The 25,768-nt window shown below is 47.0% G+C and overlaps 1 protein-coding gene across 3 annotated transcripts in view; it reads right to left on the reverse strand.

Annotated features, from left to right (window-relative positions):
* Positions 1-766: 766 nt before the first annotated feature.
* MFSD1 (major facilitator superfamily domain containing 1) overlaps positions 767-25,768 on the reverse strand; it is a 49,156-nt gene continuing 24,154 nt past the window's right edge. For 2 of the 3 annotated variants that reach the window (XR_005830778.1, XR_005830776.1), the window contains 6 exons: positions 21,515-21,649; positions 15,851-16,076; positions 12,557-12,745; positions 8,974-9,112; positions 7,239-8,227; positions 767-5,446 (listed from right to left, as the gene is read on the reverse strand). The gene's annotated coding sequence lies outside the window, so the exon portion shown is untranslated. The remainder of the gene's footprint in view (positions 5,447-7,238; positions 8,228-8,973; positions 9,113-12,556; positions 12,746-15,850; positions 16,077-21,514; positions 21,650-25,768) is intronic. The other variant, XR_005830777.1, reaches the window with a different exon arrangement.

The raw sequence follows: 25,768 nt of genomic DNA on the forward strand, positions 1-25,768 counted from the left end.
TGATACCGCTGCTCCTCGTGTTAAGCAGGATTACTCCTCAATTGATTCACTGAAACCAGGCATTTCAAGTACCTCAAGGAGTAAAATAGCATGAGCGTGCATCGGTACACTAAAATCAACGGGATCAAAGCGCTTACTCAACATAAGCAAGCATGTCGCTCTAGCCTTTCATTCAGCACACGCTACTCTCACGGGGCAGTTCCACTGCTTGAAAACATCGATGAGAGGTTTTCTCCCCCTGCACGCCTCTTCCTGAACTTTCCCTCCACCCCCAAACCCCCCCCCCCCCCCTTTTGTAACACTGTTTTTCAGCCTTCAAAACTACCTAATTCTATAATTTTGGGTACAAATAATAATTTAGTAGTTACACATACTTTGATATGGCCTTCCATAAGCTGATGCAGCATGACGCGTGGTTTGCTCCCCTGCCACAGCGCAAGCAGCCTGGGCATCCTGCACCAAATCCGCACACATGGCTGCAGGGATGATGGATTACCCTTCCCTAGGATAAAGAGTAGGTGGTCTTTGGACCAGCAAAAGGTCTAAATGACTTCTTCCAGCTACAGAACAGATGGATATTTTTTTTCCCTTTAATTAATTTACTTTTTCTTAAGTCTCTTTGTAATTCCCCCCACTGTTTTAAGTCAAGCATTCGTGTCAAGTTCTTTTGATCTTCCTCCTCAATTATAGTGAGGAATTACCCCCTCCACCAGGCTTCTCAGCCACCTAATCATTCTTATCTCTTTTTATTTTTTTTTTTTTTTTCCTTCCTGAATCTAACACTTCTAGCTTTTTTGGAAGCTCACTATTAAGATAGTGCCACATGTTTCCCAGGAATTCAGCAACAATATGTCACACCAAGGACTCCACGGACATTAGCCTTCCCTCTCATTTGACCTTCAATTAATTTTAGAGATGACTCGCCTCTCAGGGGTCTTAAAGCCTCTGTCATCAAAAATGTGTTCGCTCCGATATCTGTATTTATAATTTTCCCTCCCAGCTGAAGAGTAGTCAATCTTGCCTCCCGAAGCGATTAGTGCCGCGCTGCAAAGCCTTCATTCTGAGCACCCCCCGCAGAGCCGAGGCATCTTTAGCCGACTGCTTGACACACAGCAAAACCACCCCTCCCCGTCCCCACGGCAGCTCAACAGCAGCTGACAGCGTGATGAAGCAGGAATCTAAAAAGCGTGCATTTTTAATGGACATTAAAGCTTTCAGAGTCCTGGGGAGCCTCAAAAGGAAACTCATGTCCTTACTGGTGAAGGAGAAAATGCCAGGGAATGTTTGCACAGGGTTGGATCTCCTGAAACCGATGCCAAAATACGCGCACAACTCTTCCTAAAAGCATCACATCGACCAGCATGATAGCCCGTGTGACATTCGCAGCTCCATTGCACAGAGACACCCCTGCAAACACGTCTGGTTTACTGCCGCCGGCAGGCAAACGGCGGCCTACAGCACACCGCCACGAGCGCTGACGGCAGCCGGGGCCAAGCACGGCACTGCTTGGCCCGAAGAGCACGGCTGGCACGTCCCACCACGCCGGCCCCGCACACCCACCAGCCCCCTCACGCGCAGCACCATGGCCTGGCTGAAGCCCATGCCCTGGAGGAACCACTGGTGTTTCCAGTGCCTTCCCAGGAGCCCGGCACAACCTGCGGGAGCCACAGCCGTGCCTCTCTGCAGGCCAGGCAGCTGCACCCTTCCTCACCGCCGGCTGTGACGAAGTGGGAACACGGCTGTGCGGGGCAGGGCCCGCCGTGCCAGCGCGGTGCCATGGCGGCAGCTCCCGCCGCGCCAGCGCGGTGCCATGGCGGCAGCTCCCGCCGTGCCAGCACGGTGCCATGGCGGCAGCTCCCGCCGTGCCAGCGCGGTGCCATGGCGGCAGGGCCCAGCTCCACACAGAGCCCACAGCTGGCTGCACGCTCCATAGCAAAGGGCACCCTCCGCCTTCTGGTGACAAAAAGCAAGTCTTTCATGAAGCATTAAAGCTGTGGTGGAAATTAAAACCACTACTTCCAAGCTTCTCCGTTCCCAGAAACTTCTTCTTTAAAGGCAGGACACAAAATGGGACTTACTATTTGCTTTTTAATGTAATTAATGACCTAATCTTTCTAACAAGAAATTTTGCGTACAGGTCAAGAATTACTGAGGGAAACAGAATAATATTTATTCAAAACCAGTACTGTTCATCCATCATTTCTTGTTTTCAACTACTAAATGAGTAAGTATCTAAAAAAAAATCAAAACATTCTGCCTCATTGCACACATCAAGTTCATCACTTTCACTATCCACAAAATTCTGGTTTATTTCTGCTGGAAAAAAATAGTTGCAAGCATGTTAGCTTCTTCAGATTGCTATTATGCAGAAGAACAGTTACTACTGGGACTGTATTTAATACACTTGAATTGAGATGACTGGAAAAAACATTACTTACAGAAAAAAGATATGCAATATCTAAAAAGGGGATTTTTTCATTTAAATATTTAGTGTATGTGTGTACAGAAAAAAATGTATTCCACTGTTTTCTGTTCAGCCGTTTACTGCTGGGCTGATTTTTTCCCCTCCATTTTCACCGAACGTGAAGACTAGCAAAGGCAAAGACACAGGATCAACCCCAAGAAAAGATCACTGCCAGGATGATCATGGCTAGCTCTCTGCCAGCGCTCACCGCTTTCCATTGGCACCTGCCTATGAGCTCTGATGGGCCAGAAGACGCGAAGGCGTGATTCTGGTCTCTAACCCCACAGGGCACAACCACCGCGCCGCAAAGCCTTTCACACCAAGGGCATTGCTGTTCCTCTAGGCACACAATTCAGAAGGCAGCAGCTTTGACATTTCCCAAGCAAACATTTTTGATTCCAAATACCCAAGTTCTGGCATTGTGATCAGCAAAAAAATTAGATCATTTATGTTCTCCATCAGACAATAATCCTTCATTCAAAATAATAATTTGTTGAATTGTTTTAAGTACAGTTGCTGGATCCAGCAATGTAAGAACTAACAGTCACAGTCAATAGCTCAGTTGATTTCAGAGAATCATAGAATCATTTAGGTTGGAAAAGACCCTTAAGATTGAGTCCAACCACAAACCTAACACTGCCAAGTCAACCACTAAGCCATGTCCCTGACTGTAAGAAGAATTTCTGCTGAACAGAACATGCAAGGGCAATAAAATGCATCTCATTCAAACACAGACTAGTTAATAATCCATTCTGTTTCTCTGTCCTATATCCCACTAGTAGTATTGTTTGCTGTATTCATCTGTTAATTCCTGGGGCTCGGCCACCCTGCTTCAGCGCCGGCCCCCCTCTCGTGGCCGCGAGCATCCTGCCCTGGGCAGAGGCAGCGCCACGGTGATGGCTTTCTGTAGCAGGGCTGTATTTCTGCATGTCCCAGCAGCAGGAAAAACTGTGTTACACCAGTTCTGCAATTCCTGAGCCAGTTCCCAGGGGTGCGAGGGTGAACAGGAGGCAGAGCTGGGGACCTGGTCGCTCACCAGAGGAGGAATTGCTGTAGTGACCTTCATTGTTCCAGCTTTGCACTGAGAAGGGGGTTTATTTAATACTGTTTCTATATATTTCCTTTCCCCCCCCCCCCCCCCTTTTTTTTAAACCTACAAACCGGGCAGTCAGCTGATCCAAGTGTTCCATACTCAAATAAAGATTTGATTTCACATTGCACAGATGTACTCCAATTGAGTCACTGCCAGATTTTAATGATAATCTCTCTTAAGAGCTATTTAGCAAGGTAGAGGCGAAGTCTCGTGCTGCAGCAGAAAGCAAACCAGATGCTCTGTTGGCCTTATTTTTCAATTACACAGTTCCAACCTTCACCTCTTACTTGATGTGCCCCTTCTGAAGCAGGCTGTGACAGCCCTGGGGTTAGCCAGAAAGCCATTTACGAACACCTGAGTGACCTCCATCATTTGCATCTTAAATAAACTAAAACCCTCCTGGTGCTGCTCCACGTCCTAGCCATCGGAGGAGAGGCAGACCCTGCAGAAGCAGCTAAACAAACCGGGCGGTGGATACGCACGCACAGATGTATGTTCTGCGACACCCTACGGATGAAGTCTAGGTTTTCAGGGAAACCACGGAAGGAAAAATTAACTTTATCTAAAGCAAATCCATTTCTGCTGTAACGTCTCCTCTTGCCATCAGTCAACAGTCCCACAACTGCACCCTGAATTAGGTCCTTTCCTCGAGCTACTCACCTACTGCAGGAACAAGGCTCCCCAGGAGGAGATCAAGTTCAGATAAGGTTGTGTTTACCGTTTTTCTTGGCACACAAATATCTTCTGCTTCTTAGAACCTCATGCCGCCAAATTAATTTAATACTTACAAACCCTTGCAGTGAAATAACACAGCAAACACAGAAATTTACAGAAGATGTAAAAGGCAGCTATAATCAGAGATATCTCAGCAGTAACACCACATAATTTTTATGCCATCTTTCAATCACAGCTCCCCTTAATGCATCCTTGAAAAATAAGGATCACATCAGTCATGGCAGAGTTAATAGCCAGGTAGATTTATACTGGAACAAAGCCAGAGGCAACTTCACATATAAAACAGCAGTGTTTGGATTATTTTAAATACTATTACCCAGCTCAGTTGTGTTTTTAAACTGTATTAACCCCAGGAGATTCTGCAGTATCATGGACCCTTATAAGAAAAAAAATAAAATATATATATATGTATATCAGCATTACCAAAAGCACTTACTCAAAGGCATTCATTAAAATAAAGCTAGCATTTTCCATCTTGCATGTGCTTAGTTAACAGCAGTGAGCTAATCGATAGTTCTTGCCTGCAGGCAGGAGACAGGCAGGAGCTGGGGGCTGTGCCGGGCTGACAGGCAGTGTGGCACAGGCGATACCCACCAGTTTGGGGAGAGTTTATGTTATTGAGCCTCTTCTCCAACGGTTCTGAGGAGTGGAAGGGGAGCGGGTGGTAGAAGAAGGTGCCATTAAGTAAGCCCCTGTTACAAGTGACGGTCAGACTTACTGCTGCCGAGCGTGCACACCAAGCAAAAGAACAGTTTTTCCATCATAAACGTTTCTCACTGCACAAAACCGATGTTTGCTTCCCCGCATGTCAAAACGTCTCTTTATTAGGTTGTGGCTAATTAGGCCAGGCCAGTGGCTCGCACTGAAAGACATCAGTGCCCTCTGCAGCCAGCAAAGCCAAGCACGGGGCTGGCTCGCATGTGGCCGCCGCACCGGCCAGGGGGAGAGCAGAACCCCACACGTCCCTCAGAAAGAAAGGGCAAGTAAATCAAACTTAGCTTGCAGGTGTATTCTGGTCAGGAGGGGAGGCCTCACGGGCTCCGCTGTGATCCCCGGCTCCAGGGTTTCGGTAGCTTCTTGCAGAATTCACCTTGCATGTTTCATGCCCCTTCCCCACATACTCATAACCAAGAGGTGTGGCTTGTAATGCAGTCCTAGAAAGTCAAAACTTGTTAGCCTAACTTTTTACCCAGATTTCAAATCAACATGCACAAACAGAAGAATGTTATCCCCAGAAAAACAAAATTCGGCTGGCCCCTCACCGGCAGGGGTGGGGAAAATGGGGCGGTGGGTGCAGGAGCAGTGGGCTGGTACCACCCCTCCCGCATCACAGGGACAAGCTGCAAAACCATCTCCCCAGCCAGCAGCAGACAGGACCCAGCAGCTCAGTAAACTGTCTCAGATATTCCGTTTGATGAGCTGCGTGGATGCGGTGCAGGTGGATCTGCAGGGGAGGAGATTTGCATACCAGCACATTCAGCTCGTTTGTTGCTCAGGAAAACTCAAAAACCAGCCCCTCGCCTGAGCCTGATGCCCCGCAAGCTTGCAATCTATTTGCATGGTTTAGGGGGACATGATGGTGCCTGTTAATTCAAGGGCAAATTGTATCTGGATAGTCTTTTAACAGAGTTAAGTAGTAGAATTCAAGTCCCATAAGAAAAAAAAAAAAAAAAAAAAAATCAGTTGCAGAGAAATACACGTAGCAGCAGCCAAGGCAAAAATTTTGCTTACGAGCTCAGTTCTTTTACTGTAACTTCCTGGACTGAGATTTTAATACTTTGACATTTGAGATGAGAAGCTTAAATGAACAAAAAAAAGACAATTAGTCACAACATCTGTTCCCTTTTCCACTACAGTCTCCCTAAAAGCACCAATATGACGAGCCTGCATCCACTTCCAGTCTTTGCACCGGGGGAACCACACACGCCACGCTGCTGCTGCCAACAGGCGTGGCAGAGAAATTAACGACGTTCACTGATGCCTTCTCGTTAAAAGCAGGTTATGCTCCAGGGCTCCCCACCCCCACGGTCAGCCCATCGGCTTCACCGCACGCTACTGCCAGCTTGGCAGATGTGGGGTAGGCTATGTCCACCTTCAAACCACCATTTGCAATGGCGGGGCAAGAAGAATCACTATTTTCCACTGCTCCTGTGGTCATAGTAACACGCACATCGACTCTGCTCTCCAAGGAGGGCAGGGAACAAGCAAGTCCATTATCCCATTGACGGCTAAGCAACAGAATTATCCACAGCCTGCCGAAGGTGCAATTACAGGACACTTGCCTCATACATGCAACTCAAGTACCTACTATACCACAGATTTCCTCTATAACCCAGGACCAATTAGTTAGCTGTGGTGTCCCAACTTGCCCTTCACCCTAGGAAGCAGGGAAGCATTTAATCACCTTTAATTTATCTTACATTGCCATGGTTTCCAGCCTGGGGTTGCATGCAGACCTAGCTGATCTGCTAGAGCAACGAAAAGAAAGGGTTAACGTCAGAGCAGGCTTTTGAAATATTCTCTCCAGCTTTGGGAAGTGTTACTGGAGATGCAGATTGAGTAGGGTTCAGCGCAACCTCGGCAGGCACATAAAAAGCCCACGGCTCTTGCAGATCTGAAGATCATTTGGCATAAAAACGTATGAAAAGTTTTGTTCACAGTATTCATGAGTGGCTACATGACTAAAATACTGGGGGGGGGGGGGGGGGGGGGTGGGGGGGGGGGGGGGGGGGGGGGGGCTAAATAAATTAAAGAAACCACCAGGAGCTGTAGGCAGCCCTATATTCTAGTGCAAGATCCAGGCCCAAACTGAGTACCTGCTCTCAGCTGGAAAGCAATCCGGCACTCAAGAGGAACCTAAACAAAATCTCTTGCTCATCTCAGACACTGACTTGCTTGCAAAAGTCTCTCAAGACCACTGGGGGATAAACTTAAGTGGCAACTCACCTGCTGAGTCAAAACGCATCAGGGGTTTTGGAAAAAAAATGTGTTGAGTCGAGAAGAATCCTTCTTCATGACTGTCCTCGATGGGAACCCATTGAAGGGGATTCATATTTTGTGACCTCTGGGGACATACCAGGTTGTCACAAATAATAAAAGCGATCAGCAGACGTGCAGAGGAACATTCCACTGCACCTGGCTTTGCAGACCTCCAGCTCCATAGGTAAAGCCGTAAGTCTAAAATGAGCACATCAATACTGCTTTAATAAATGGTTTTCAGCCGCTCTGCACATGTCATTTCAAATCTGAAGTTCCCAAAAGCCTCAAGTACCTTCCTATTGAAATAAAGTGTGACGAGGACACTTCCACTTAACCAGCGATGTTTCCAGATGGAAGGTTAAAATTAGCATGCATTCACTGTATGTCACTGAAGCTACTAATATGAGCACAGTTGCAATGAATTTCAACCACCAGCATGGAAGGCACCCAACTATTTCATTCTCTCTAACAGTTTGTAAAATTTCTTCCAGCATTTTAGCTGTGTTGGGTATTTTCAGATTCAGTACATGGTTTCTGCGATAGCGTGACAGTTGTCATTTGTGTGTTTGGGGTTCTTTTAGCTGGAGTGGGGTTTTATTGGAAGCCACAGATTCCTCTGCCCTCTCCACACACTCTGCTTCGGGGAACACGACTGTTACAAGACCAACGTGCAAAGGCGCCCCGGGTCCTTTCGTGCACCGCCTCCTTCATTTCGCTTACAACAGGTTTATCTTGCTGAACAGAGTGAACTGCAAGCGTGTCGGAGCCATGAGAAATGCAGAGGCAGCAACTTATCTTCAGACCGATGAGCCTCCCAGACACCGTGGGGTTTTGGGATGACGAATGAGATGTGGTCAGGAGCTCATTCCCACTCGGACAAAGATCAGTGTGCAGCCCATTTGTACTGTTCCCACTTCGAACAAATGATGGCTATACGCTCTTCCAAAAAAAGACCCCTACCAAATAAAACACACGTCACCTGCAATCCTAAAGTTGACAGCTACTACACTTATTATTCCCTTCTGATTTATATCCCTTTAAATCAATAGCCTGAAATTACGCCCTTCCCACAGGCGCGCAGATCCTGTAAATTTCTGACTTTTAATACTTCTTTATTTCAGGACTGACAAACAGTAAGCCTTGTCAGGGAGGGTAATTAAAAAAAATTATGCTCGGTGTCACTGGATGGTGCAGAAAAGTGCTTTCCTGGTGCCCCTGCCCACCTCCACGCCAGGTACGGGTCTCCACGGCAGGCCAGGCTGGATCTGGGACCCCCCTAAAGCCATGTCAGAGATGACGCTGAGCCGGACCACAGCCCCCACAGCCCCCCCACCCCCTGCTGCTGCCCCTGCACAAGACCCCCGGCTGGGTACCACCCTGTGCCCAGACCCACCCTCCCTCCCCATCCTCCTCTTCGCATTTAGGTCTGTTGTAGAATTTAATAGTACAGTACAAAGGTAATTTTGAAAAATCAACAGTATCTGTCAGGCTATTTAATTCTGATTACAAGGGAGCCAAGGGCTGCATGTGCACTGGATTTTTATTACATACAGAAAGACTTTGTATTCGGGTAAGGCGCCTTCTCCCTGAGTTATTACTCCACAACTTCTCTCCTCGTGAAAGTCCTGACCTCTAGAAGTCAAACCCTGGGCAGGAGAGCTTTAGTCTTTATTACTGTGCTCCTTGTAGGGGAATGAATTACCTTGTGATACCTGAAGCAAGTAGGCTGTTTTAAGGTTTCTCCTTAAATCTGCTTCATTTTCTGTACCGTTTAAATGGACCGTCGTAATTGTTCCATATATATTTTCTTCAGGAATTTCATGCCAGTTGTTGGAGAGATGCTATGCGGAATAAAGATTGAATTTACCAAGCACTTTATAACATACTGATCCCACTGCCCAGCCCGGTACAACCACCCCCCCCAACGGGAGCAGTGCCTCCATCCCTGCCCTCAGCGAGGTAGAACCTTCTGAGAGAGGACACTCGGCCAGCCCGGCACCTCCCTGCCCGACAGCCAGCACACGCCGCAGGGGAAAGCATGTCTGCCTCGGGTTTGGGGTGCTTTGGCTCTGGTTTGCTCTTCGGAAACTCACTAGTAAATCTGCTGCCCAATAGCATGCTCGCGCCAGGGCTCACAGGCAGGAGAAACCCCCTGCAAACGGATAGTAACATAGGGTCAATCCTGCCCCCTCTTGGAGTCACCAAAGCCGTTCCCATCACCAGGGCTGCCCTCGGGACCTGAGAGTTTTTTATTTCTTCTCTGTGACGCTGGAAATTTTTGGCCAGATGCTGGCTGAGCAAGGGAGAGGTAAGAAGATATTGAAGCTCAGGCCCTGCTGGTCTTGTCCTGGGGACACAGAGGGCCCCGACACCCACCTGTAACCCCCAGGTGGGATTTCCTTAGGGGGGGGGTCTTGTTTTTTCGCAGCAACAAGCATCAGTGGCCAGATGCAAAGCTTGGCTATCAGCCTGCACTTTGCCAAAAGCTGTGAAAGCTCAATGCACACGGCAACTGGGGCTTTCTTTAAATGTCATTTTTAATATTTAATCACCCTGGATGGCCTCAATATTTACAGCATAAGCCATTTCATTGGGAAGTTAAATATATAGCCCAGATACTTAAGGAAACTGATTCAGAGTCACATAAACGTAATTGCACTTAACGTGACCTGGGAGTGAAATTGCATGTGGTACATTTTGTCTGCAGGATGTTTAAACCCCATTTTGAACACATTATGGTAAGGGGATCTCTTCCAGCGTGCTGCCTGGGTAGATTTCACTAATGCTGAGTTGTGCAAGCAACCCAAAAAGTACCCAAAAGGGAACCAAGGACAAGTAGGTATACTTTACTACATATATATACTTCATTATTTTGTATGTATAGGTAAATAGTGGAGCATTTGTGAATTGACACCTGTTTGCTGAAGCAGCCTATTAAAAATCTATTTCCCAAAAAACAAAACACGTGAAGGCAGGCAATAAAGAGGAGTAATATGAAACAGCGTTTTGTAACAGCAAAGATGCATGAATATTCTGACGGTAAGCACTTATGAGTTGAGTGCTTTCCTATTATTTACCTATATATCTAACTATTGCAACCCAAACTGCGTACTCCTCGCACAGATATTGGCTTTGACGGGAGCTGCTTCTGCCCTGCCTTCAGCACCCAGCCCCGTCCCATGCTTATACTCCTGACCTTGGTCACACCACCAAGCAACCTGCTCCAGGAGAAGAGGTTTTGCTTCAAGTGCCAAAACAAGCTTTACTGCTCTCTATGGAACAGTTTCTCTTCATAAGGAGCAGGCAAACACACACTTCTGTCTTTGATTAATCAAGAACTGAAGCAAAACGCCCATCTGTGCCAGCGCACGGTCTGCAGATGGGTTTGTTAATGATTTGGGGCCCGTGTCCTCCAGTAGCATTTTTTTTTTTGTACAGGACAGGAAAAATTCAAGCCAAAAGTAGTCGAGAGTGGCCCATTTTTTTTCGCCTCTCTGAATTTCTACAAGGAATATCCCAGCTGACATTCTGGCCTTCTTCCTCAAACATTTGGGTTCCGCTTTCTCCCATAAATACCTCAAAAACGGCAGGCAAGCGGCTGGAAGAGTCCAGCTTTCACCTTCCACGTCACCGTAAGTGAAACCACCGCTTGCAGAAGTGTTTAGGAGGGGAGCAGAGATCCCAGCGCGCAGCCTCCCTCCCCGCGCTTGCACATCATGATGGATCAAGACAAGAGCGAGAAGAGCAATGGGGGCCCTCTTCCCAGGCATAATAAATGAAAGCACAGGGGTATTTTTTTTCTTCCAAGTTGACAACCCAATAACGCAGCAACACGGCCACAAATCATCATGCCAAAGAGGGATTTCTAACCCCTGCCAAAGCTCTGCTCTGTTTGTGGAAGCTGTACGTATGACACCTCTCAGCATATACCCCCGACGGTAATTATTTATTTTTTTTCTGGATCAAAAAAAAAATACCATCAACATTTTGGACCCACTATTCTGCCATAGTTCAAGGAACATATTTAACTTATTCCTCTCCATATCAAAGCAAAATAACTCAAGTAGAGCAGCTGATTTCTATTTGCCGGGGGGGTAAGGGAAGGAATTAAGGTTTGCAGAGGAGCTTCCCGCTGCAGCTCAGACATGCTGGGCTGGCTGCCCACACAGCAGGACTTCCCTGGAAAAATCACTGCAGGAGGATCCCCTGCTCTTAGGAGCTGCAACAGCAACTGTAAGGGCTTCCGAAACCGTCCCCAGCATTTCTGAGGGAGGCGGCAGCGCTGCACGGGGCGGGCAAGCACGCGATATCACCTCTCACATCTCAGAGAGGTTCAGGCTGAAAAACAACGTGCTCGGTACCCAGCCAAGGGATGCTGCCCCAGGTGATTTACCATTACAGGGTTTTATTTAACGGGGATGTGGAAACCTGTCAAATGTTTTATCACCCGTGGCAGTTAGGGCATGATACATGCTGATATCAGCCGAAGATTATAACGCAATAGTATAAAGTCTTATTGGAAAGAGAATGGAGGCTGGAAATCTTGGCTCGCGATCACTCCTACCTTTGTAATGAGTTTCTGGACCAGTAGGGGTGAAATTGCATGCCAAAACCCACGTATAATTTATCCCTTGTTTAAACACATACTGGCAACCCAATTATTATTTTCAGAATCACAGAGTTTAACTCACCAATGTACTATTGCACAAGAGCTTTCTCTCATTTCATGTAAGGCAGTGGAGCCCACTTTAACGAGCAGGGAAACCCCCAGGCAAGCCCCCCGCTGGGTGAGGGCCAACAGGCGTGCAGCTGCAGCACTGGGACCAGTCGCCTGATCCCGGATCCTGCTCCTCCCCGGGACAAGGATGCTCCTGGTCACCCTGTGCCACACTGGGTGCAAGACCATAGTTTGTGCTCCTTATGCTTTTGCACCTGAAGGTAACAGAGCTCAGCAATCGCTGCCATCAAAATCACAGTCATATCCCCCTCAAAATGCACAGATCTGCTTGGGGAACTAATTTCCTTAGCCTTCTTGAAAGAAAGGGGGAAAATCAGTTTACCTGCAAAGCCACCCATCTAAACAGACAAATGCTTATTGAACAGAAGATTAATTAATGAGAATGACAAGGGAGCCGAAGAGCAGAGACCTTCTGCAGGGAGCAAACCCCCAGGGCGGCACAACGCAAGCCCAATACTCTCTACACAACACCCTGAAATAACTTTACTCTTCCATTTCTCAATTGCCTGTGCATAAAACAGGGCTTGGGTTTGAGCCATTTAATTACCAGTTGTTTGAAGCAAGGACTATCTTTCGTCTTGCTTGCAGCGGTCAGCACAAGGGATCAAGAGCAGCGTGGTGTACAGAGCGGCTGCAGAACGCGCTCCCCCTCTCCATGAGCATCACTGGGTCTTGCACACATCCACAGGAGAAACTGCAATCATCTGGAAGCCGAAAGTACAACCTCCTCCGGCCTCTGCAAGCGGTAATAGATGAGAGGTGGACAAAAGTAAGAAAAATATTAGCCAGCCCTGGTATTTCAGCACAGGATAAAAATACAAGGCACACTATTTTCCCTGCAATGTTACTATGGTGATTTTACTAAGGACAAAATAGCATGATGTGTAGTAGAGCTGTGGTTATGAACCAAAGCTCACAAGCAAGATACTAATCTGCACATTAAACAATACCAGGGTTGGTGAATAATAATCAGAAGGCAATTACACAACAGATAGACTATCAGAACTCACCCCGCTAAGTGTGAAGGTCAAACGCATTACATTAACTAGGGATCTGCTCACTGAAACCTGCAACTTGGTATACAAAATCATTACTTCTAGCGGTATTAATAATGAAAAGGATTGCCAGCACTACTTCATTTACTTAGACCAACATGAAATGCCTGGCATAAATATTGCACTAAATCACATGCAAATTGCCTGTATGCAGTAGATCGAACCATATGAAACTACTGCGCTGTAGAAAATACAGAGATAGATACAGATATATATATACTTCAAGTATACTTTCCACACTTTATAAAGATGTGGTGAATTTTGCTAACTGTTTAGCTCCACATTACTGAGAGTTTATGATCCAGGCATACACATTTTGCCAGTTATTGCTATATTACAAATCGCTCTTCCAAGTAAAAGCCATTCATTGCATGCGAAGACGTTGTGACTGCTGTGCTTTTGTAATGGTTTCCCTTTTGGGCTGTATATGAGTCTTATTTTTGTGCTAGAATCTTCTTTGCTTGCTTTCTGCCGAAGCATAAATATCACTACAATACTCTCGGACACACTCGCGGGTGTCACTAATTCGTTTCTCCCTAGGAGCAGTGCACTCGCACACAGACAGGGCTGGAGTCCAGGCTGCGCACCAGCCCAAAGCACTTCATGTGTATTTGAAAATACAAAGAAAGAAAAAAGAAACTAAGCTCCCAAAGCTCTGGTAAAGCAAGAGTTTACTTTGCTGAGCTGGGATGATCTGCTTCTTATGCTTGAACTTGGACCTTTGGTTCATAAACTGCTCTTTTCCCACCTTACAAATTCTGGTGGCTGCTTGAAATTGAGGCATGAAAACCTCTGTGAACGACAGATCATCATGGGAGGAGCACGAAGCGGTCTGTGCTCGCTCACAAAAGGGACTGCGAAGGCAGGGGAGAGAAAGGTGCTGCTGACTTCTTCTGATGGAAACCCATCCAATTTGCATACGATCATCTGAGGAGAAGTACCCTGAGGTGGAGAGCAGCTACTCGGTAGAAGGGGAAATCACACTGGGTGTTAATAGAGGAGCCCAGACAAAGAGAAACCACGAGACATTCTGTGGGAATTACAGCCTACAATGCAACCCATTATTTTCTTGTCTAACAGAAGCAACTGCTCTGATACCTAAAGGAATTTATTTCCCCACACTTCTGCCCTCCCCTCATCTTTCCTCCTCATGTGTTTCTCCTGGGGCATGCAGGCTCACGCTGTCCAGGCTCAGAGCAAGGAGCTTCCTCATCCCAGGGAGGCAACACTAGCTGCAGGATAAATTCTTCCAGGGCAAAAATATATGTAATTTCATTACTTAAGCGACAGAAGCCTAGTTACTGTTTACACGGGGACTGCTATTAAAGCAATTATTCGGGATCAATGCAATACGACAGCAGGATTTAAATCCTGCCTAGCAGCAAGGCAAAGGAACAGCTTCTCCAGACAGGTCAAACTCGCACACTTTGTTCCCTTTGCAGCAAAGACCAAAGCACAATCTCTTTGAAATCCTTGGCAATGGATCTACATAAAAACACTTTTAAAATTCCCCAGTTAGACCATATTGCTGCTGCTAACTCCTTGCCGGTGCCATACCACAGGTTACACGCAGCTTTCAGGATGATGCCCTGTAAATGCCGGGTTCACTCGCTGCAGGCTGTGCTCAGCAGCCTCCCCTGGGGAGCAGCCCCGGCGCCCAGCCCGGCGCAGGGCAGCAGGCATGGCTCGGCCACAGCCGCCCGCTCCGGCGGGGGCCGAAACCAGCAGGCAGCGATCGCTCACACCACTACGCACCAGCGTGAAAAACCTGCCCAGGAGAGACTTCTGTCCCCGTGACATCAAGCCATGTCCCTCCGCTGTAAAAAGTGGCTGGTGGTCTCCACATCAGCATGGAGGACAACAACAGATATATACATATTTCTAATGGGAATTGTCAGATTTAAGGCATTTCCAGAAAACCCTGGACAACACCAAGCTACATTATAATTATGCTTAAAATTCACTGTATTTTGTACATGCTTGGGCTGGTTTGCCTCCTGTCCTCAAGCAGTGCAGATGCTGTGACATCCACATGAGCTGCTGCAACTCAGTCCTCGCTCCAGCACTCCCCACCTTAAGAAAAACCCCGATGCCATACATTTAATTAATGCTTTCAGCTGCAACAAAGCATCCACTAAAGACACTCGTAAAGCTATAAGCTTTCAGTCTGACAAATCCCCTTTTTGTGCACTCTCCCTGCTTCTTCCTTGTTTTTACGTCGCTGGCTATCACCAATGCGATCGATCGCGCTTTGCTTTTGGGAGCACACAGCTGCTGTGGAGCTGCTGCAAGGGTGCAAGGTTCAGCGTTACCGCGGCCTCCTGTGCCACAGGGTCTTCAAAATATGCACAAAACATTGCAGCCAGAGCAACGGGAACGAACCTGCTGGGAACCAGCAACCAGCTGGCAATTCCACTGCCACGGGCGTTCTGGATATGAAAGCACATCTGGGTTCACCAAGGCAAGACTGCGGTGGTATCAGCTATCAGTTAAGTACCCAGGGGGAGCGCCCACCCTGTAAGCCACCGCCTGCTCCTCCCGGAACCCGTCCCTCCGATTCCCAGTGCAGGGGCTGGGAAACCTTCCCCTGGGGAGGGGTGTGCAGAGACAGCACGTGCCGGGCTTGCTCCAAAGCTCAGCGAACCTTTGTCTCTGCCTGGACTCCACAGATGTTCATACTGACGTGGGCTCTTCTCCCCTCCTTTCCCAACAAATACAGTATCTGCCGGTTGGAGAAACATATTAAATGAAATGGAAAAAAAGTCAGGATTGGCAAAAATGCGTACCTGTCAATGCTAGAGTTTGTCCTTAGGGTGATGAATGGTAAACGACACCACTGCACGCTCTACGCAGAAGGGAAACCAGGCCATAGATCATCTGCTCCTTTTGTCATCTTTTTATGTGGTGCTTTCACTCAGCAAGCCCGTTTGTGTACCAAAAGGGCATATTCCCAGGCTCTTCACAACCCTTGCAAAACGAACTAACCCAAAGAATCTGCAATCTCAGTAAGACCTGTCAGGAAATTCAGAAAATATCCAATAAGTAGAAATACACAAACTCATTAGATGCATACAAATAATAAAGCAACCTCCATATTTTCAAATTCTTCAAAATATCTGTTATTCTCATACTAAGTCTAATCCCCGGCCTGCTGATGATACCAGGGTGGTTCTCACTTTATGCCAAAATCTGGGTCTCACATTTCCATTTGAAAATTCTTTTCTCATGTAAAGGGTTTCTGAAAACTTTTATGAAGTGTTCCAAAAAGATGCACACACAGGTCCAGTTCACAAACCAGAGCAAACATTGCTGTATTTGCCCATCCATCCCTAACATTCAAGGCAGCATGGAAAGCTGATTGCTAATGCTTCTCAAATATTGCTGCAAGTAGGGAAGATACTTCTTTGGTATTTAAGCTGTAGGTGAAAGCAAGACAGACATCTGCTAATTGCTGCTTTCTGGGGAAATGGGTACTATCTAGATTTGGGGGCTGATGGGTTTTTTTAATTAGCTCGTAACACTTCTTACATGCAGTAGATCGTGAAGACCTTTCTACTTACCCAAGAGTGAAAACAGAGGCAGAGGAAAAACATAAATATTTCTGTGCAATTCACAGCCAGCGTGTTGTTACCCTGTACAAGAAAGCCATCCACCAATTGCACACATACAGTGTCACCCCATCTCCCTGCGGGGCTGGGCAGTCACGTAATTACGGGTATCAGACGGAACCAGCGGGAGGTTTAGGGTGGATATCAGGAAAAATTCCTTCACTGGAAGGGTGGCCAAGCATCGGAACAGGCTGCCCGGGGATGCGGTGCAGTCATCGCTCCTGGACATGTTTAAAAAACGCACAGCTGCCACGCCTAGGGCACGGTTCAGCGGTGGGCTGGGCAGTGCTGCGTTAATGATTGGACTTGATGATCTTAAAGGTCTTTTTCCAACCTAAAGAATTCTGGGATTCTATGGTTCTGGACTCCCAGGTCACAGAAAATTCTGCAGCGGAACAAACCCCAGGGAGACATCCCCCCGGGCTCTTCAACAGTCCCCTTCCCACGCGCCCCCCCGGACGCCCTTTACCTTCACACTTTAGACCACGAGCCCGACGTCCACCTGAAGCAAGCCCCGGCCCGGCTCAGGGAGGCACAAGGATGCGTTTCTCCTTTCCTCCTCCCCTTCCCCCCTAGCTTTAAACCCCAAGGACACCAGCAGCCTCCAGACACTTTTGAGCACCGTATCTGCAGATCTCAGCCACGGTACAATGGCAGCGAATCGCTTCCATGTTAAAAGATCAAGGCAGCTTTTAAAACGGAGGCCAAAGCCTGCCGCAGGTGCCATCGTAAGCTTTTTTCTAGCTACATTTTATTTTATGATACGTTTTAAAACGTCCTTGTCATGTTTTACAGCCGGCGACCTTCATTTAACTCTGCCAGGCTTTAGGATTTAAACCAAGATGCAAAACACCATCCCTGCCTCGCCGGGAGCACACCAGCCCAGCATCACCCAGCGACTGCCCGCAGCAGCATCACTCCCGCCATCCCCAGCCTCCCCCGCCTCGGCCCCAGTGCATCTCCAAACACCCCAGTTATCCCTCCCAGCTCACTTTACACTCTGGCACGCAGCGTACGCTCACTGAAAACAAGATCCTGGTGCCCACTTGTACAGGCAATGCGTACAGGCAAATTATATTTGCCCAAGCCAGGCTCAGGAAAAGGCAGCAGAAGAAATTTCCACGTAGGAGCTCCCGGTGCAGCCTACTGCTAAGCAAAGCATTTTGCTGAAGACAGACGTGGCCTTAGGAGAACGGCGATAATGGGAGGGAATGAAGGATATCATCCAAACACAACAGCAATGCAGCGAGGTGGGAGGATGAAGGATAGAGCTCTCCTACAGCAGATGGTGCAGATGTTCCCTCTCATCCATCTTCCATATGTTCCCACTCAAAACGGAGCAGGTCTTCAGCTCTGCTCCGGTTAAACCCCCCTCTCTCTGCACACACCATGCATCACCTAACCAGCACCATCGCCTGGGACAGCATCGTACCCTACCCAGTTCGACAGCACGGCCCGAGGGGTCATTTTGCCAGGCAAGAAAGTTTTTCTGCAGTATTTATCTCTGCAGAAATCAGGAGGCGAGGCTCCCAGTTCCCAGCTCCATGGATCTGCACGCAGGCAGGACAGAGGACACACCGTGGCACGGGGGGACACCGGCTTCCAGCACCAGACAGCTCTCTGATGGCCAAGCATCACCTGTGGTTCCCTTCTTTCTCACAGGGACACTAGATAATTCCTGGCCCATCGCACCCAGCAGTAAGCCAGCCAGCCAGCGCTGCCAGGAAACAAGGGATACAAAATCGAATACGAACCACAACAGCACAGCCCCCGTTTTAAAGCCGGCTTCTCCTCGCCAGGCAGCCAGTGACGGAGTCGAGCGGCAGTGTAATCCGACTTTAATTGATGATGAGAATATTCATCTAGGCTCTGTCCAATTTCGTATACTTAATATCTTGTGCCTTCTCCACATGGATCGATTTTTGCATTGGGTTTATGAGGATTAATTAATATTCATTCAGAAATAAGCAGAATAAGTTTCCCAATGCATGAAGATGTTTATTATTTATTCATATTTAAGGCTTGTTAGATTAATCTCTTTTAAATTACCGCATGCCACCAGGCACAATTATTATAATTTATTAGGATAATTTCGCTGGTTTACTTCCCTCTGATGCAACCTTGCAGAAGGTGCACGCTGCTTCTCGAATGCTCCCACAACGCAGCTTGTGCCGCTGCTAACGGAGCTGCAGCCCAGAGACAAGCATCCCCGCCTCTGAAGGGGCCAACCTCCACGCTAGGCATGTAGCCCACCCTAATTTATTTTTTAAGCAGCTACCCCGAGGTACAGAAACCCTTTCATCTCAGCTGAGCGTGGGGCAGGAGGTGCACTCATTTGCAGCGAGACACTGGAAAAAAATCTACTGGTGACTTGTTCCTAAACGTGCCAGATGGCGAATGGCAATAGCCGGCTCAGGTGGCTGAACGGTTAATACCCCAGTTAAACCACAAAACCGTGGGCACTGCTGGGACCTGCCTTTGGCCACCAAAGAAACCCCTGAACATCCTCCTGCCTCTGTTCCTTGGGTGGAAACGGCTCCCTCTGAGACCTCCGAGTGGTACTTACAGCCAGGGGAACCTGGAAATAGAGTCTTCAGCTCCACGCTGTGCAAAAGACTTCACCTCATTTCTTTCAAAAAACCCTATATATTTGCTTAAAAGCCGCAGTTACCATTATTACATTTAATTGATACCCTCAGGGGCTCAAAATGAGAGAGGCTTTTATGAAATTTAATTATTTTCCACCAGGGCTTGCAAGGTAAAGGTGCAATTACAGCAGCAAGGGCTGCTACTCGCAGCAAGGGAGGGCCAGCAGCCCCTCGGCCGTGCAGATTCTGCTACCCACCGGGCTTTGCTTCCACCGCAGCGCTCGCAGGTTGCCTTTGCTTATTTTAGCTTTTAAAAGTAATAATAAAAAAAAAGAAAACAACAAAAAACCACCCCAAACCCACCCCCCCAAACCAAACAACCACAATTTGACTCAAGAACAGACCAGATCGCTCCATGTATGAACCAGTCACAACTACAGCAAGCACCAGCTCGCTCAGCTCGCCCTGCCGCACGCCAGCAGGGCGCAGAAGCGGGGCTCCCCCGCGCCCCAGGTGGGCTTTGGGCAAGTCCTTCGCACACCACTAAAATGAAGGAAATAACACCTGCACGGCTGGCTGCAAAATCAATCTGTTGATACTTGTACATCACTTTAAATAATATTTTCTCACCTTTGAAAAAGCCCCTCGTTTATCCCGACACCCAGGGATGAGCGTCGATGTGCTGATGCAGGAGAAATGGAAGCAGAGAGCCGGCTTTGAAACTCCCCCCAGCTGAGCGGCTGCAATACCCACGGCACGCCTAATGATTTCTTCCCCCCAAAAATGACTGTACAGTGCAAACTCTTTTGAACCGAGCTGCTTAATCAGAATCTCCTGAGAGTAAATGCAGCCACAAGGCAAAAAAGACCAACTTTTTTAATACAGAAGGAAAAAGGACCTCCTTTGAGTAAAACAAATGATTTTTTAACAAAGGAAGTCCTGGGGACAGGAAGATAATGTCATGCTTTTGATGCTACAATACTGTACTGGAGATTAATGCTTTCACGGTTAAGATTTTACCCCAATTATAAGCCTCCCATAACAAGTAACAAAATATGATTTAGTCTTCTCTAATGGCAGACTAAATTTTAGCTGTTCTTCGACTGCCAGCTTTCAGATACAGAGCTTAAGAGCAATCTAACAAAATTATTTCAGTATTCCTTTCATCAAATGTCTATTGTTTGGATATTAAGGTTTTGATATTCAGGGCATGCCCTGTCAGCTATACACAAATAGCATTACGGTGTTTTCATTTTTCTCCCATTTGGGGACATCTCCATTTCCTCCGCTTTGATGAGCAGTGGGGGGAAATGCTGGTGTCACCAGAGCCAGTCTCCCAGCAGGGAAGAAGCTGACCATGAAACTTTGATCTGACTGATACTACACTAAACACCGTAGTCTCTTCCACAACACTCGGGAATGAAAACATTTGCTTTCCATGACCAAGCAGGTGATGGCTCCCCCTTGCAGCGTGCTGGGGAGGCAGCCCAAGGGAGAGCCCAAGAGCATCTGCATTGGCTGCAAAACGACCAAAAACCAGAAGCAGCAAAAAAATTACACCGGTGTAGAGCCAGAGGATGGCATCCCTCGCGCTCCTTAAGTCCTCAGACTTTGCTTGGGCATCAAAACCTCCACGTTTAACTCATGCTTTTTTTCCCTCTGGGACATTTCACCAAGCACATACTAAACATATCCAATATTTCTGACGCCCAGTAAGCTGTTATTTTAAACACAGTTTCAATAAACTACAAAAGTTGATACTGTTAGAGGCTCGAAAATATACGACCTCATTAAAAAACGCTGGCACTCAGAAAGATCTCTGGTGGCCAATCACAGCTTGGGGAGGGCTGTAATTTATAACTTTGATCCCCACAGCTAAACCATTTAATCTGATAATAAACATCAATCACTGATTTTTATTGCACCATTTTGCAGCCCGAGCAGAAAACCTTGCTCTCGCGGACAAATTAGGCACCCCAAAGTGACTCTTGCAAATAAATACCGACTTTAATATTCAGCAATATAATTCCATGGGATCAATTTTTTATTTAAGCACTGCTGGAGCCAGGAAAAAGTTTGTAATTACAGAAATATCTACATCTACAAAGGCAACTCTGTGCAGTGTAACAGCTCTGGCGAGCAGGAGCCTGCCTCTCTTGCAGCTCAGTGACAACACGTACCTTTACATCTGGTAACAGTTGTCACCAGAAAGTTAAGTGTGTCCAGATATCCTGCGTGACAGTCCATAACTCACCATTAAAAATGATGCGAGATCCCATTACGTTCCCACGCAGCCTCTCTCGTTGGCTGAAGGTTCTAATCCACCATCTAGCACTCAATAGCAGGGGAAATGGAACAGTCAGGCATAATACATCGTGCAAGTGGATAACTGCCAGGAAAAATAAATCAGATGGAGCCCGTTAATATATAATGATGCCAAACTACCATTAATTCAGATAGTCTTTGCAATCCAGGGAGCTATTTAAGAAGTAACTGAAATAATGATTTTCCTTTGGACACATTGGACACCAGCGTCGCTTCACGCTGGCTTTTTGTACTCAGTAGAACGAGGCAGTTCATCAGTATGCTTTCTGATATGTTCTCCTCTAAACTGATATTTTCCGCTAAAGATATATGATAATTAAGTTAAAATATTTATAAAAGTTCCAGCCCAAGTAAAGACGGAAGATTAAGAACACAAAGACTGCCTCCATCTTCCTCACGAATACCTGGCAGAATCAGGCAGGTAGGCAGCAGGGAGAACACTGAAGTCTGCTGGTTACGCTCTTTTTAACAGGATTAGCTGGGTTTCTGCTTCAGCGAAGGCAAGATAAATCCAAATTTTTTTGTCCAAGAATTCACTTAATAGTCTGATGACCTTCATGGGGGAAAATGGTCTTTTTTGTCTTCACTTACCACTTCTGTTTCTCCCGAAACACAAACGGAAGGGTAGAGCAAGGAATATTTGTCTTGAGACAAGTACCAGGCTTCTAAGAGAGGTTTTTAAACCAACATTGACCCAAAAGCCAGAGAAGTGTGACCAAACGTAAACCATTCCCCACGCCAGCCCAGCGCTGGGATCTTACACGAGGACGGCGGCGGCGATGCCAGCCCAGGGACCACGCCGCCGGCCGCATGCCCCACGGCCCGGCCAGCGCGGGTGCTCAGGTCACAGCTCCATCCATCGGTGCATATTGACCTTTCTTAATTACCTCCCCGGAGCATACTCAACTCCAAGGAGCTTTGCTTACATGAAAAATGTATCACCTTTGTTCCAGGCAAGGAAAATATATGAAGGCACTTAAATGTGTGCCTTTTAGTCTTGCCACTCCATGAATATATTTTAGTTACTGATTACAAGTATTGGAGCTACTCAAAGTGAACTTTCCAGTTGTCTCCAGTAAACCCTCCAGTATGTATATAAAATAGCTTTAACAGAGACTCACATCAGCAATTTTGTAAGTGTTGCATTAAATCCAGACGGTGTTTTTCATCTCAAGACAGAAAAATGCATATTAATCCACCAGCAAAGCAATGCTTTGAGAATTTTAAACATTTCTGTCAGTATCGGTAAAACTATAATACATTCTTTGCTAGATGAGATACTGAATCACTTTGGTTCATTTGGAGGCCATTTGCTAACTTTATTAGGCAATATTCAGATGATGGATATCAAAAGGATATTCACTGTAGAAACAGGCTTTGTTTCTGAAGACAGTAATTAGGTTAACCTCATGAATAAACCCTTTATATCAGCAGCAGCACAAAGCGAAAGTAAAATAATGCAGGAGAAAATGAGAAAGAAAAAAGGAATTTCATGCAAAGGGACAAACTTACATCCATTTATAGCACTCTCCACCTGACACTTTTAAAGCAATTCATACATGAATAGAAATGTCACGGTACCTGATGTACCAAAATGTATAGGTATGGCAGTATGGTCACTTCCAAAATGCCATTACGGTATGTGCTGTAACGCGTATGTGCGATCACTAACGCGCCGTTCAGCGGCTGAGGCAGAGCCATCGGCAGGTGGAAGCACGGCTCCCCAGCAGCCCCAGGCAGCCCGCGGTGCCCGGCCCTGCTGCGAGGGCTTCCCACGCCGCCAGGGAGCCACTGGGACTGCCAGCAGGCTGAAGCCAGCCCAAACCCAACGAAGACATGAGTTGTGTGTGCTGGGATGAAGCCACCTAGCAGCGATCTGCAGATGTGATAACCAGCTGGCGCTTCGACTGACCACCGCCGGAGCTGCAGGTGCTCAGCACGCCTGCACCTGGAGGCTACCCGTGTCGGGATACTCAGCACCGCCACACCGACAGCGGGCTCCGAGCAAAGCTGCAGGCAGCACCTTGCCCCTTAGCTACAACACCGAGCAACGAGCCACAGCCACTTCCACACTTTACACACTCAGAATAAGTTACTAGAAAGATGCAAAGGATAAAAAGGGATGAAAGCTCATAAAAATTGCGAAGGTAGACTTAAGCTAAGCTGGTACACTTTGCCATAATTGAAGCAGACTAAGTGCAAGCTAAGAAACAATATATTCAATAGAAGCAAAGCTTTCCGTTAAGCCAGCCGCCGGCCCTGCGCGGTGCATATGCAAGTTCAGGATGTGTAAGTCAGAGGGCAGAGGCAGGAGCCGCAGCGCTGGGCTGCCCCAAGCACAGCCACAGCACCACAGAACATGCTCCTATTCAGTCCGCTACTGCCAGGCAGGTCCCAGAACAATTTCAGAGTGCCCTGAGACAGGTCACCTCTACTGTTACCCACTCGTTTTAAGAGCTATTACAAAAGGTCTTAAGAAAGAGATTATTTGATCATAGGCTTTCCCTCTCAGCAGAACAAAGCACTGTATTCCAGGACTAAAAACCCGATATTTTTCCTCGAGTCAGCTTTAAAATAATGTTGACATTATAGTCAATACATAATATATCACTATATTTATGTCAGAATCTATTGGCATAAAACTAAATCAATCTAAATGCATAGCTCTTGTATTTAAATGAAGCCTGGCAATGCCATCTCTTTCCTTCAGTTTTCACTCAGCTTCTCATATGTGTATCAATCATTTCTGACAGATTTCATACACTGGGATATCACCTCTAGGCTCACTAAAAACTATTTTAAGTGAATTTCATACACAAAGACTAGGAAAACCTGCCTCGGGGAGCTCCTCTGATAAGCATTATGGTTTCAGATAGCCTAAGCGTAGCAAGTGAAGTCTCACTCTTAACCTCCTATTGGAGGTAAGTCTGAAATGCAGGGCAGTAAATGAGGGTCACCCCTGCTCACATTAAAGCAATGGCAAAGCCACAAGATGGTTTTAAGCTCAGGTTAATAGGTGGATTTACCCAGAAATACTGACTGTACGAGAACGCCCAACAGCCATGCAAAACCACCCAGCAGGGAAGAGGCCAACGGGGAACACCACCAAGGCATTCCAAGAGACAACTCCCCGACAGACCGCACCTTCGCCAACAGACCTCAGCTGATCTGTGCCCACCGCTATAAAATAAACCCTGGAACATGCGTATCTAAAAATAATGCAGACATTCACTAGCTCTGTGAATACAGTAGAATTTTTTTAAAAGTCCGTAACTCTTTAGCATTAAGTAGGTTAACCGATTTCCCGTGCGTATTTAAGAGACGTCTGAGATCTCTCCACCCGTTTGCAGCAGCCACAAGTGAGCCATTCCACCCAGCTGCTGTAAGGCCGCTCCTTCACTTCCCTTAATTTGAAGGGGCCAGTTACGCTCCATCATCATTTCAGCTGACAAGGATGCCAGCTCCACTATTTCAGAATTACTGACATTAACAGCTGTTTTATATTCACAGACAGAGCTTTGTAAACATGTAAACAAGTCAATTAATTAAGATACCACAGTAACATAGATTTTAATAATCTGAGGAACAGCCTGATGTTTACAGATCCACAGATGCTATAAAAAAACACCAGAAACAGTAGAATTTTCTTGTTCAGAGGAAACAGAAGGGAAACTACTTCCTTCCTTCTGCTTGCTGGTATGTCCCACCTTTTGCTTGCAGAACAAAGAGATTCCAGCCCTAAATCCATGGATACCCTAAGGTGGACACGCAGGTTTTCCTCCAAAGGTCAGGTCCAGCTACAGAACCCAACTGAAACCTCTCCAGCCAGATCGGGCAAAGCTGCCCCACACACGCACCGCACCCCAAAACCGCTCAGTAACACCGAACAACACGCCTGTCTCCAACACGAACTATTCCCCCGCCAGCAGCCCAAACGACGTGGACCAAATCACTCCCAAGGAAATGGAGAAGACCAGGAATCTGGAAACAAGTTCAAATTTAAGAGAACTGAGGGTTTCAAGGACATGGATAGACCAAGACTTCATGCAGCAGAAACTTCTCTATCCTGCTGCAACCCACCAAGACTGTACCAGCAGAATGAGCTCTTGATAGAAGTGACATTACAGAAAACAAGAGGGTTTTGTGGTGGGACCCCCAAAGTGTGATCACAAAAGGGGTCAGC

Source organism: Falco naumanni, chromosome 13 (genome assembly GCF_017639655.2).
Source record: "Falco naumanni isolate bFalNau1 chromosome 13, bFalNau1.pat, whole genome shotgun sequence".
NCBI classification, from domain to species: Eukaryota; Metazoa; Chordata; class Aves; order Falconiformes; family Falconidae; genus Falco; species Falco naumanni.